The sequence below is a fragment of the Phocoena phocoena genome, chromosome 16, assembly GCF_963924675.1.
Source record: "Phocoena phocoena chromosome 16, mPhoPho1.1, whole genome shotgun sequence".
NCBI classification, from domain to species: domain Eukaryota; kingdom Metazoa; phylum Chordata; class Mammalia; order Artiodactyla; family Phocoenidae; genus Phocoena; species Phocoena phocoena.
Window position 1 is genome coordinate 69,835,813 of NC_089234.1, and position 14,825 is coordinate 69,850,637.

The window sequence follows — 14,825 nt, forward strand, 5'->3', positions numbered from 1 at the left end:
CACAGTGGTTGACAGTCCGCCTGCCGATGCAGGGGACACGGGTTCGTGCCCCGGTTCATGAGGATCCCACTTGCTGCGGAGTGGCTGGGCTCGTCAGCCATGGCCGCTGAGCCTGCGCGTCCGGAGCCTGTGCTCCGCAACGGGAGAGGCCACAACAGTGAGAGGCCCGCGTACCGCAGAAAAAAAACCCAAAAAAACCCATAACCACAGTGCAATTATCAAGAGCTAAAAGAATCAAATAATTATTTTATGTAATCAAATACTCAGTGTTCACATTTTCCTAATTGTCTATAATTTTTTTCTTCACAATATGTTTAACTCAGAGTCTAAATCATGTGCTCGCATTTGACTGGTTATAAGTCTCTTATATTTTTGGCCACGCTCCTCCGAGTTGTAGCAGATTCAGCATCACAAGGAAGTTAGGCGGAAAAGCAGAATCTTAGGCTCCACATGAGACCTACCAAATCTGAATCTGCATTTTCATAGGAACTCCAGTTGTTAAAAATACATACTAAAACATAACAAACACTGTACAATCAGCCCCTCCTGTTTCTCTCTCTCCTTCATTTTTTAATTGAAGTAAATGGGTCATCTGTTCCACAGACTTTTTTTTAAATCAATTTATTTATTTATTTTTGGTTGCGTTGGGTTGTCTTTGCTGTGCCTGGGCTTTCTCTAGTTGCGGTGAGTGGGGGATACTCTTTGTTGTGGTGCGCAGGCTTCTCTTGTTGTGGAGCATGGGCTCTAGGCACGAGGGCTTCAGTAGTTGTGGCGCACAGGCTCAGCAGTTATGGCTCACGGGCTCTAGAGCACAGACTCAGGAGTTGTGGCACACGGGCTTAGTTGCTCCGTGGCATGTGGGATCTTCCCAGACCAGGGCTTGAACCTGTGTCCCCTGCATTGGCAGGCGGATTCTTAACCACTGCACCACCAGGGAAGTCCCTCTTCCATAGACTTTTTCAGTTTAGATTTTGATGATTACTCCCTGTGGTATTCTTAATATGTTTTTCTGAACCTCCTATTTTATGTAAATTGATAGATCTGGAGTCTGGATTACATTCAAGTACATGTTTTTTAAAAAGAATTTCATAAGTGATGGTATGTATTTTCATTTGGAGATACACAGTGTGTGATTGTGTCTGTTTTTGTGAAGCCTGTTAACTGAGATACAGATCACATGGGAAAAGCAGAATAAATTGATTCTTTCACTTTGTTTGCCAGTTTTCAAAATATGAAATTGATCAATGGCATCTGTTTAAAAAGGACCAATGACATTTTTATTTTGTATTGTTTTGTTTGCTTTTCTTTCATTTATTTATTCATTTTGGCATCATTATAAACTCATGGATTTAAACACATTTGATGTATTTCAACACATTTCCATTACTGTCCTTTCTGATGCTCAAATATTCCCATCTTAGACTAGGTTGGCTTCTCAACCCTTTTGGTTTAAATTTAGTAGGCTTTTGTAACTTCTCTGCTTCTTGGTATGATAAGCTTTCTGGTATGTTAATCTCGTAAACTTTCCTATCCCAAACCACTAGCCATTTCTACAACGAATCTGGTGTCTTTGGGTGTGAGATGGTTTCAGGACTACAATCTGAGTATTAGAGAGCCTCACTGATACTATCATTGTTGTCTAACATTAGTGAATTCCCATGAAATACAGGAAAGACCCACAAGTTTTTTGAGCACATTATACCCCAGAGACAAACTTGGACTGAATGGGATAGAGAGAGGACAAAATGAAAGAAAGCTATTGGACTCCTAAAGTTCTACAAGCAGGAAACAGGCTGATAAAATTACTTGGTTGCAAACATATGCTACCCTTCAAAAGGAAGGAAGGATGATGATTAGGGAAGAGCTGTTTGGAGGGTAGAGCTGTGGGTCACAGAGGATTATTTCCAGGACTTGAAAGCTAGAGGAGTTTGCCCAGTGGGATTTCAAAGTTGCTTGGGACTGATGACTCCTTTTCTGTCTTTCATTTTCTCCCCTTTCAAATGGGAATATCTTTGACTGTTATCTAATGCTTGTACCACTACTGTATTTTGGGAGAGGATGACGTGTTCCTTGAGTTTCACAGGTTCACAAGGGGAGAGGAATTTTTCTACAAAATGGATCATACCTAGGGTCTCACCCATACCTAATATAGATGATGAGATATTTGACTTGAACTCATGAGACTTAGATGAAATTTTGGATTTAGAAATGCTGTAATGGGTTGAGACTTTTGGTGATCTTGGGATGGGGGTGAATGTATTTTTGCATATGGGAGGGATATGAATCTTTGGGGGCTAGAGAGAAGACTATAATAGGCTGAATAATAGCCAGTCTAAAATATTCATACCCTAATCCCTAGAACCTGCAATCTATTCTCTTAGGTAGTGAAAGGAACTCTGCAGATGTGATTAAGGATCTTGAGATGATGAAATTATCCTGAATAATGCTGCTGGATCCAATGTAATCACAAGGGTCTTTATAAGAGAAGGGAAGATGACCAGTAGGAGTTGTGATCAAGAGAGCTAAAGGTTGGAATGATGGAAAAAAGAACCCCAAAACCTAGTTACGCAGGTAGCCTGAAAGAAAGTGGGGGGAAAAGAAGGAAACGTTTCCTCTCCTAGAGACTCTGGAAGTAACCATGCTGACACTTTGAATTTAGCTCAGTTAAAGTGATTTTGGACATCTGACCTGTACAACTGTAAGAGAATAAATTTGTGCTTATTTAAGCTACTAAATTTGTGGTAATTTGTTACAGCAGCAATAGGAATCTAATACATTGTTGATACTGGTCATTGTTTCTAGGACTTTTCATGGCTAGAGCAGAGAAAGATGGGTATTTTGTTGTTTTTGTTGTGGCGTGCGGGCTTAGTTGCTCTGCGGCATGTGGGGTCTTCCCGGACCAGGGTTTGAACCCGTGTCCCCTGAACTGGCAGGCGGATTCTTAACCACTGCGCCACCAGGGAAGTGCATGATTTTATTTTTATTTTTTTGTTTGTTTTTTAAAAATAGATCTTTATTGGAGTATAATTGCTTCACAATATATGTATTTTTAGAATACAAAATACATTATGTGTTTGTACTGTTACTTCCAAGTCAAATTCAGAACTACTGGGTATTGACTTATCCTCATTAAATTTACACCAGTATTTATTTTCTCCCATGCTGAAAATTTCAGTTCTCAGTGACAAAAAAAAAAAAAAGAAAAATTACTCATTTACTCTACCCCAGATTACAAATACACCAGTTGTAGAATGATAATACCATTACTACCACCAAAAATACAATTACCAAAATGGTTTATTCTCAGATTATTTCCCACTGAGAGTGTAAAATGAAATTACTGTGTCTTAAAGTTATTTGGAATAGCTCTTCTCTTCATGATTATGCCACCAACTGGAGACTGAGTTAGCTTCATTTTTAGAGTTTTAATGATTTCTTTTTGATTGAATTTTATTTTACAATCATGTAAAATATTTTTATGGCTCCAACATTAAATCTACAAATCTAAGAAGTTTGGCTTCTATCCCTGTTTATTCCCATTATTCACTTTTATAAGTACATGTTTTTTAAAATCACTGGACAAATGTTATTGATTTATTTTTTAAAATAGCCCAGAGAATACGTATTCTTTACCATGCATTAGTAATTATAAATAAAAATGTGTGATCATGGAAAATTTAAAACATACTAAAATCACACAGAAAAAAAAAAAAATTACAAAGTGCCCTGGACTCACCACCAACCTCACAATTATCTGCTAATGGCTCATGTTTTTCATCTCTACCCACCCCTGACTCATTTTTCCTCCTCCTGTATTATTTTGAAGCAAAATCCCAAATACTAAATTATTGTATCCATAAATACTTTAGCAAGTAAAATATAAGGAATCTCAAAAAATAAACACAGTTATTAAATCAGCAAATATAAAGACTTTAAGCTTACAGGTCATCATTTATTTTCAGAATTCTCTTTTTGAACTAGAACACAAATAAGGTCCACCTACTGCAATTTTTTCTTTAAAAATATTTTCAATCTACAGGTTCCTTTTTCATAGTTTTTTTTTTGTTGTTTTTGGTGCCAGTTTTTTCTTTCGTTGATAAAGCTATATTGGTTTCCTGTAGATTTTCTGATAGTTGGCATTTTATAGATTGTGTCCCTGTGATACCATTTAATGTGCTTCCCTGATCAATCTATTCCCTGCAAATGGGTGTTTGGATATAGGGTCTTGCTAAGACTTCTTCAAAGGTAGTATTTTGTTCTTTAATCAGCAGGCATATAGTACATGATTCTTCTTTCTCTGTCTCTGGTGATCAACTCCTAGATCCATTAAGCCATTTAGGGGCTGCAAAATGATACTTAATTCTATCATTACTTTCTTCATATTTAGCTAGAGTTCTTCCATAAAGTAAAACAAACTTCTCATCTACTATTTGGTTACACAGTGATACTATTTGTATAGAAATGTGGGATACAAAATACTAGCAAACAGAGTCCAACAACACATTAAAAGGATCATACACCATGATCAAGTGGGATTTATCCCAGGGATGCAAGGATTCTTCATATACGCAAATCACTCAATGTGATACACCATATTAACAAATTGAAGATTAAAAACCTTATGATCTCCATAGATGCAGAAAAAGCTTTTGACAAAATTCAACACCCATTTATGATAAAAACTCTCCAGAAAGTGGGCATAGAGGGAACCTACCTCAACATAATAAAGGCCATATACAACAAACATCATTCTCAATGGTGAAAAACCGAAAGCATTTCCTCTAAGATCAGGAACAAGACAAGGATGTCCACTCTCACCACTATTGTTCAACATACTTTTGGAAGTCCTAGCCACGGCAATCAGAGGAGAAAAAGAAATAAAAGGAATACAAATTGGAAAAGAAGAAGTAAAACTGTAACTGCAGATGACATGTTACTATACATAGATAATCCTAAAGATGCCACCAGAAAAATACTAGAGCTAATCAATGAATCTGGTAAAGTTAGAGGATACAAAATTAATGCACAAAAATCTCTTGCATTCCTATATGCTAACAACGAAAGATCAGAAAGAGAAATTAAGGAAACAATCCCATTCACCACTGCAACAAAAAGGGAACCCTCTTGCACTGTTGGTGGGAATGTAAATTGATACAGCCACTATGCAGAACAGTATGGAGGTTCCTTAAGAAACTAAAAATAGAACTACCATACAACCCAGCAATCCCACTACTGGGCATATACCCTGAGAAAACCATAATTCAAAGAGTCATGTACCCCAATGTTCACTGCAGCTGTATTTACAATAGCCAGGTCATGGAAGCAACCTAAATGCCCATAGACAGATGAATGGATAAAGATATGGTATATATAAAAAACGGAATATTACTCAGCCATAAAAAGGAATGAAATTAGGTCATTTGTAGAGACGTGGATGGACCTAGAGACTGTCATACAGAGTGAAGTAAGTCAGAAAGAAAAACAAATATCATCTATTAACACATATGTGGAATCTAGAAAAATAGTACAGATGAACCAGTTTGCAAGGCAGAAATAGAGACACAGATGTAGCAAACAAACGTACGGACACCAAGGGGGGAAAGCGGAGGGTGGTGGTGGTGGGATGAATTGGGAGATTGGGATTGACATATATACACTAATATGCATAAAATAGATAACTAATAACCTGCTGTATAAATATAAATAAAATTTAAAAAGAAATGCAGGATAAATGTTTTATTTACAAGCTTTCAAAAAAAAAACATGAGGTGGTTCTGCAGTGTCTAAGTTCTTCAGAGAGACAGAACCAATAGAGGGTGTATATGTGTGTATAAGAGATTTATTTTAAGGAACTGGCCCACATGGTTATGGAAGCTAAGTTCCAAGATCTATAGGCCAACAAACTGGAGACTCAGGAGAGCCAGAGGTGTAGTTCCTGTCTGAGTCTGAAGCCTGAGACTCAGGAGAGCTGATGGTGTGAGTTATACTCCAAGGGCAGGAGAAGCCTGACACCCCATTACAGCAGTCGGGCAGGTGAAGTTTATTTTCATTCATGGGAGGGTCAGTCTTTTTGTTCTATACAGGCCTTCAGCTAATTGGATTAGGAAGGACAATCCTCTTTACACAGTCTACGAATCCAAATGTTAATCTCATCCTAAAACACCCTCACAGACATATCCAGAAAAATGTTTGACCAAATATCCAGGAACCCCATAGCCCATTCAAGTTGACACGTAAAATTAACCATAGGGCTTCCCTGGTGGCGCAGTGGTTGAGAGTCCGCCTGCCGATGCAGGGGATACAGGTTCGTGCCCCGGTCCGGGAAGATCCCACATGCTGCGGAGCTGCTGGGCCCGTGAGCCATGGCCGCTGAGCCTGTGCGTTCGGAGCCTGTGCTCCGCAACGGGAGAGGCCACAACAGTGAGAGGCCCGCATACCGCAAAAACAAACAAACAAAAAATTAACCATAATATCTTGCCTCCTCAAACAGCAATCATTTTTTTTCCATTCCTTTTTCTTTTTTTCCAAAAGTCATGGACTCATGGATTTTAATGTATTTGATTCTACCCATTGAAATTATTTTCATTACTGATGCTCAAGTTGTTCCATTCTTGAACTCTTTAATTTAATCATTTTGACACATAGTAGTGTTTAACAGCTTCCCTCCTTTTGTTGTGATATTCACACTTATCATGTACATTTCTTGCTTTAAATTTGAATCAGTCATTTCTCTAAGGAGCCCTGCTTCTCTTTAGGATAAAATGCTATTTCAAGGCCATAATCTGGGTGCTAGGGGTGCACATTAATTACTACTTGGTTGATAATTATTTTTAAGTGTGTTCCATAGATAAATCTGGGAATATGTAATGAATTCCCATTATTCGAATTCAGAACCACAGAATTTTGTTTTGTGTTTTTTACTAAGCCTTTTTTATATTACATCTGTATGTTCTCTTTCCTACTATGAGAATCCAAGTTACCAATAGTACTGGGCCTGATAGAATTAGTCTTTCAAATAATGACTGCTTGCTGGATCCTACATTACACACACAACAGTGTCAGAAGAACAATACCTGTACTACCACCAGCAATATGATTATTACAATAGTGAAAGATTTTCTTTTTCAGTTCTTTTATCCTTATAAATTATTCACTAGAACTGTGTAGTCAAATTACTGTGTTTTAAAGTCACTTCAAGCAGTGTCTATGTGTAGTAATGCCACTATCTGGATATACATAATTCTTTCATTCTATCTGATTTTTAAAAATAGTTAATAGAAGTCTTACATGAGGAACTACCACGTGATGCAGCAGTTCTACTTCTGGGTATATCTTTGAAGGAAATATAATCACTATCCCCAAAATAGATCTGTACTCCCACATTCATGGCAACATTTACAGTAGCCAAGACATGGAAGTGACCTAAGTGTCCATTTGATAGGTGAATGGATAAAGACGATGCGATATATATATGTGTGTGTGTGTGTGTGTGTGTGTGTGTGTGTGTGTGTGTGTGTGTGTGTTCACACATACAGCAATGGCTTGATTGATGGTAAAACTTATGTTTAGTTAATTTATGTGAAAGGAAGTATGAATTGTGTTTGGATTCATCGTTTTGCATAGGGGTGTCCAAGTATTCTGGCACCATTTGTTGAAAAGAGTATCCTTCCTCTATTGAATTGCATTTGTTTTCTTGTGAAAGATCACTTGGCTATGTTTATGTGAGTCTAGCTCTTATCTCTAACCTTCCATTCTGTTCCCTCCATTCCCATGTAGTTAACTACTTAAAAAAATTATGTATCCACCCACTTTCTTAAATAAAAGGTAGCATATTATACATACTCTTTTAGTGAGTTCACTTTGTTAGAACAAGGTGCAATAGACTGGGTGGCTTAATAATAGAAACTTATTTCTCACAGTTCTGGGAACTGAGAAGTCCAAGATCAAGGTGTGTCAGCCAGTTTGGTTCCTGGTGAAGGCCCTCTTCCCAGTTACGGCCTAGCATGGTGGAGAGAGAGCAAGGAAGCAAGATCTCTCTTGTTCTTCTTAAAAAAGCTTTAATCCCATTATGAGGGGATTTAATTACCTCATAATTTAATTACCTCCCAAAGGCTCCATCTTCAATTTATCACACCAAGGTTTAAAGTTTCAACATTTGAATTCTGGGGGGAGACAAACATTCAGTCCATAGTACATACTTTACTCCTGTCTAAATGCATTCGTCAGTAACTCCAGTACAATGTTTAACAGCAGGGGAATTAGTGGCTAGGCTTTTCTTTTCCTGACTTTTGTAGGACAGTCTCTAGTGTTTTCTTATTAAGTAAGATACTAGTTTTTTGATGGATAGATATATAGGTAGGTAGGTAGATAAAACCATGTTAAAAACATCTCCATCAATTCCTATTTTATTGAGTGATTTAAAAATGAATGGATATTGAATTTTGTCAAGTGCCTTTCTTGGGTCTATGAAGATGGGGATATGATTTATATTTCTCCTTTACTTGATTATAATGATGAATTATATTGACAGTTTCCTAATGTTGAAACACCCATGTATTCCTTGAGTTAACCCTACTTACTCATACTAATCATATGCTTTAATATGTTGTTAGAGTCTAATGATTGATAATATATAATTTATATTAAAATTCTGCAGCAGCGTTTATAAATGAGATGAGTCTGTATTTTTTGTGGTGAAATCTTTGTCAGGTTTTTGTATCATGTTATAATTGTCTCATAAAAGCAGAACTGGTAGAACTCTCCTATGAAATCTTCTGTTCCTAGTGCTGTTGGATCTCATTAACTACTATTTTTATTTCTTCAGTGGAAAATGATCTGTTTAGACTCTTTGTCTCCACTGGGGTTATTTTTGGTAAGTTGCAGTTTTCTAAAAAAACTATTCATTTTATATTGATTTCTTGAACTTTATATCTTCCCTTCAAGAGATAAATACACTCATGTATTGTTTCTTCTTTTGTTGATTTCTTTGGAATTTTAGCTCCAGCTTGTTTTAGATGTATGTTTATTTATGTTATTCTTACTTTTTAAGATAGCAATATATTTAAAAAATGATTTGACTATATTTATTTCCCAATATCTTCAATTATCCCCCTGGGTTTAGCTCTATTCTTGTTTGAGTACTTTCCCTTAGAGGGGTTTGAAGTCAGACTTTTGCAAACCTCATGAGGTCTGTTAAGTTCAAGGATTTTTTTCTCATCAGATTTAAATGACAAATTGGCAAATATGAAATTTTACAATCACAGACATTTTCTTTCTACAGCTTAGAAGTAATAATATATTGTCTTCTTGCTTCTCTTCAGTGTAATTCTTATTTCTTTTAAAATATATTTGCTCTTTCATTTTGGAAGCTTTTAGAATTTTTTTTGGATGTTATTACATTTTACTAAAATATGTCTAGGTATAGGATTTTATCTATTATTTTGTGCTCTATAAAGACCTCTTTTCAATTTTCATCTTTCTTTAAATTGGGCAAATTTATTTTCCTTATTTTATCATTTTATATTTCTTCCTCTGTATTTTAAAACATACCATTGAGTACTTCTATTATCTATATATTTTTGCTTCTATTTCTACTCTCCAGAAGTCTTTTTCTTTATATGTCCCATCATTATCTTTTCCTGCTGCCTTTTGGGAAAGTTCGTCAACCTGAGAGTTCAGCTCACTAATTAATTTTACAAATTGGTGTTGTATAGTCACCTATCATATTTTTCACACCTTGTATTTCATCTTGTTAACTTTTCTTTCTTCTTGGTACTACATAACACTACCAATATCCTCCATTCTCTATTCAAGAATATTTGTTATGCTTATTTGGATTATCTATTCCAACAGTTTTTTCTTCATAAAGTTATTGTTCAGTTTATTATCTTTATTTTATAATTTGTATCCCTCAGCTCTCTGAAGTCATGCTTCCCTGAGGATAACAGCCATGAAGGGGGCTTTTAAACATTCTTGACCTTATTCTACAGTAAGAAATATTTTCTCTCTCTATATGACCCATTTGATATATATTTACAAAATGATATTAGTAAACATACTTATACATATTACAATAATATTTACTTCATGAAGAGCAATGCACTCTGATACTTCTGGTCAACTTGATTTTATTGAAAAATTCTAGTTATTAGTCAGTATATTGATTTAATCATCCGCTAATAGGTCAACACCTACAGTTTGAAAACTCTGTGATGTGGGAGGGCAGGACTGAAAGTCAGGCAATGGGTAAGAAGGAGGGATAAGAGGAGTAAGCCCTAGAGTCCCAGGTACCGCAGGATCTCTCAGATTAACTTAGTTTGCTCCACTCCGTTGGGCAATAGCTCTGTGTTAGCGTTCACTTCTAAACTCTTAGGTGGGAGCAGTGCTATGAGGTGGCAGTCCCTTTGGTTATATTACACATTTCCTTCCCTGGTGTTTGGTAGAGAAGAGGCTGGATCAATGAATATCCAAGGGTGACTGGTCAGTTTACACCTAAATCAGCTCCTCACCCTCAAAAGGCTGCTCTAAGAATAGCCACACCCATGGGCTTTGGTAGTTACTGTTGATTCCTGATGCAAATGAAGAAGCAATGATTATCCCAAGGCCATGAAGCGTGAGACTAGAGCAGAACTTTAAAAATCTGCCCCAGGGCTTCCCTGGTGGCGCAGTGGTTGGGAGTCCGCCTGACGATGCAGGGGACATGGATTCGTGCCCCGGTCCGGGAAGATCCCACATGCCGCGGAACGGCTGCGCCCGTGAGCCATGGCCGCTGAGCCTGCGCGTCTGGAGCCTGTGCTCCACAATGGGAGAGGCCACAACAGGGAGAGGCCACAACAGTGAGAGGCCCGCGTACCGCAAAAAAAAAAAAAAAAAAAAAAAAAAAAAAAAATATCTGCCCCAATCTATACTTCATTGCTGCTCTCAGGCTGCCTTCGTCCTAAGGGGATTCCCAGCTCCTCCCAGACCAATTCACAGCAGGCTTCACTCTCCTGGGATTTCTCTTAGTTTTTATGTTATTTTCTCAGATCAATAGTTCTTTTCCTTCCACAGTTTACCCGCGCGGGGTGGGAGGGGGGGGCGGTTATGTTTGGGAAAACCCAGCAGCCCTGTGTTAGGTCTTTCCAGGAATCTTCAAAATTTAAGGCTCAAAAATCATCGTTTTTCAGTATGAAGTCCTCATTGATCAATCTGAGATGAGTCTATCTCAGAATAGAAATCAGGGTGATGGAAAGATTTATAATTTTACTTTTGTCCAGACTGCCATTGTATTTAATTCTCCTGGGCTGCCCGGGTAGCACTCATTCTTACACGTTCCAGGTTAGGCTTCATTGATGCATTTCGACAGTGTACAATCAAAATCAAAGGAGAGATTTCAGTCACTAATGCACTGAGAATGCGATCAATCAGAATAGCTCACGGAGACCAATCTTTGCATTTGTCTGAATCATGTGGCCCATTAAACACAATTCAGGTCACTGCTTTTTCCAGGCATACATTATGGCCCATATGTGAGGATAAGCATACACTAGGGTTATCCAACAAGCACGAGGGGTGGGTCTCTGACTCCAGAGTATGACACGAAGAACTCCAAAAATTGCTTCTGTCTCCAAAAGGACCTCTGTACCTGCTCTGACCCTGTCTTCAGGTTAGTCTTAAACTCTCCATCCTGGTTTAAATTTTGTTATTTATAATTCCTTTGAGTTCAACGACAAAGACCAAAGAATTATTTCTGAACCCCAGTGATAAAAGCTCTTTCAGACAGTGGCACACATTATGGTATCAATGTTGGGTTGATGAGTGATCACCGCTCCATTCCAGTTAAACAGGTAACGTCTTCTACATCGGACTTCCTCATTTTTCTCCACAAAGATACTTTCCCCTCCCATATTCCCCAGATCTGTATTTGTCACTACTATCCATACCATTGCCTATAGCGATCCTCAGCTTTGTTTGCTCTCACCAACCCACAACCAACTTCTGTTAGTTTTAACTTATAAGTTTCTCTAGAATCCACACACTTCATCTCTGCTACCACCACCCTAGGCATCTCTCACTGGATGTCTCCTACTGCCTTCTGACTAGTCTCCCGGTTTCAATCTTGTCTTTAATCCTTTCTCAACATGGCAGCCATCATCTTTTCACTATGTCAGTACTATGCTGAAACTCTACAAAGTTGCCCAATTGCCCATAGAGGGGTCTGCAAATGTTTTTCCCACTAAAACATAACCAAGAAATACAATGCAATTCCATTAGTGTCAGCAACTAAGGCAGTTGATCTCATGATCTCATTGCATACAAACTGGATGGGGGAATATATAGGGCACCTATCTGAATCTCTGGAATGAGAAGCAGATTTTTATGACATTGTAGGTATTCAGTAAACATTTCTTGAGTGCGTGGATGAATTAAACACAAGAAAGGTAAATTTGGTAGCAAGAAGCAGTTTGAAGATAAGTTCAGAGCATAGAATTCTGTGAGTGGAGTGCAGGAGTGAATACCGGGAACATAGGAAAACTTAGTTTTGTGTGTGTGCATGTGTGTGTGCACTTACACACATGTGCACATATGAGATAAAATGTGCTTTTCATGTAGTAAGCCCTCTAGCAATAGTTGTGCAATAGGAAGCTTTTAAGGAGAAAACTATAGTACAATTTTGCTTGTGTCAACCTAGATTCTTGGCTAGATTTTGAGACCCACTGTTAATAAATAAAAAACTCAATCCAAATTCAAAGCATAATTTAATACAGTGTTTCCCAAGATATTATTTGTGGGATTCTTAAAAAAAAGACTTCCATGGTGTACTAGTATTTTATGGCTGATGTAACAAACTTATTGGCTTAAAACAACAAAAATTTATTAGATAATAGTTCTAGAGGAACTAGATAATAGTTCTAGATTTCAGAATCTGATAAAATCTCACTAAATTACAGTTAAGGTGTGGGCAGGGCTCTTTTCTCTTTGGAGGCCCAAGAGGAGAATCCTTCCCTTTCCTTTTCCAGCTTTTAGAGAGGCTACTCACATTCCTTGGCTCATGGCCCCTTCCATCTTCAAAGCCAGCAATGAACAGTTGAGTCTTTTTTCTTTTTTTGGTGGTACACGGGCCTCTCACTGTTGCAGCCTCTCCCGTTGCGGAGCACAAGCTCCGGACGCGCAGGCTCAGCGGCCATGGCTCACGGGCCCAGCCGCTCTGCGGCATGAGGGATCTTCCCGGACCGGGGCACGAACCCGTGTCCCCTGCATCGGCAGGCGGACTCTCAACCACTGCATCACCAGGGAAGCCCCCAGTTGAGTCTTTTTCATGCTGTATCACTCTAACACTGATTCTCCTGCTTCCTCTTTTACTTATAAGGACCCTTATATTACCTCTAATTTATTATATTAGTTTGATAACCAAACAGATAATTGATGAGCTTAAGCCCAATAAACATGCAGTAGAAAATAAGGATGCAACACTTGGGGTTTAACTGATCATTTACAATTATATCTTGACGATATTATCACTCATCAGCACTTCCATGTTTCTGTTTTCACCTAAGGGGAATTAAAAAAAAAAAATTCCAAATACCAAAATTCCACAGGTAAATATGATGAAAATGTTGCCCAAACTATAGTTACTGAGTCTGAGCTCATACTGCTGGCTGCACAACAGGCCAATAAATCAAGAGACGAGTTACTGGGGCAAGAACAGCACTTTACTTGGAAAGCCAGCAGTCCAAGAAGACGGTGGACTAGTGTCCCAAAGGACACTAACTCTTAGCAGAGTTAGAATTCCAGCTTCTTTTATATTAAAAGAGGCGAGGGTGTTGTTTGTTGCTGCTAACTTCTTGGTGTTGTAATCCTTTGTTCTTGCAGCTGTCCATGTAGGTCAGTTCTCAATGTTCCTGTAAATCTCCAACAAGAATGCTATTCTCTGTTCTGCAACTTTTTATCTGTATATGAATGGAAAAGTGTTATATCTTTAAAGGTCAGAGCCTTGAGAATGGGATATCCTGTACATTTCAGGCTAAAGGCAACATTCTTGTAGCAAAAGCAATAGAATACAAAGGTTAAAGTAATAGAAACAGATCCAATATGGAGGCAGATTCCTTCTTCCTTATTACACTATGAGCTAGGACTGTTCTCTAAAGCAAAATAGTGATTAGCATATGTATATAAACCCAAATTTGGCTAATGCAGAGTACCTTAGGGGGTGTCAGTGCACGAAGTACAGAAAAATGTGTTGCATGAACACTGAAAACTATTTAGCTGTGTTAAATTCTTAAAAATACATGGATCTATTTTCAGACTTTGTTATGTCCCATTATGCCATCTACTCTGCTGATACGATATTTTAATTATTGTAAGTATGTATTTTAATACCTGGTAAAGGTTATCAAATGGAGATGAGCCAGGACTAATAGAATAGGTATTTCTTAGATTACCTAGATTGGTCCGCTGAAAAAGCCAGGAAACAAGGGTCCACCTAGTTAAGTTCCATCAGCACCCAGACTGGAATCCTGAAGTATCATTTTCCAACTAAAGAAACTAGAGTTTCATGGAAATGACTGAATGCTGGATCTGATTTGGGAAATGTACAAGGGAAATTGGCACGCCTTGTACCAGATGGGAAGGAACCTACCAAAGAGGCCCTATTGAACGGACTCAACCGTTAACCTGAACTAGCTCCCACTGGACAAGGATGAGACAATCCATTGGAATGGAAACATCTGAAATATCAAATAGTTAAAAATCAGAATTAATTGTGGTTTATGTATGTTAGAGAACAGCTCATTATTTTAAAAACTAGTAAACCAAGATACAAATATTTACCCTGACTTTCCAGGAGG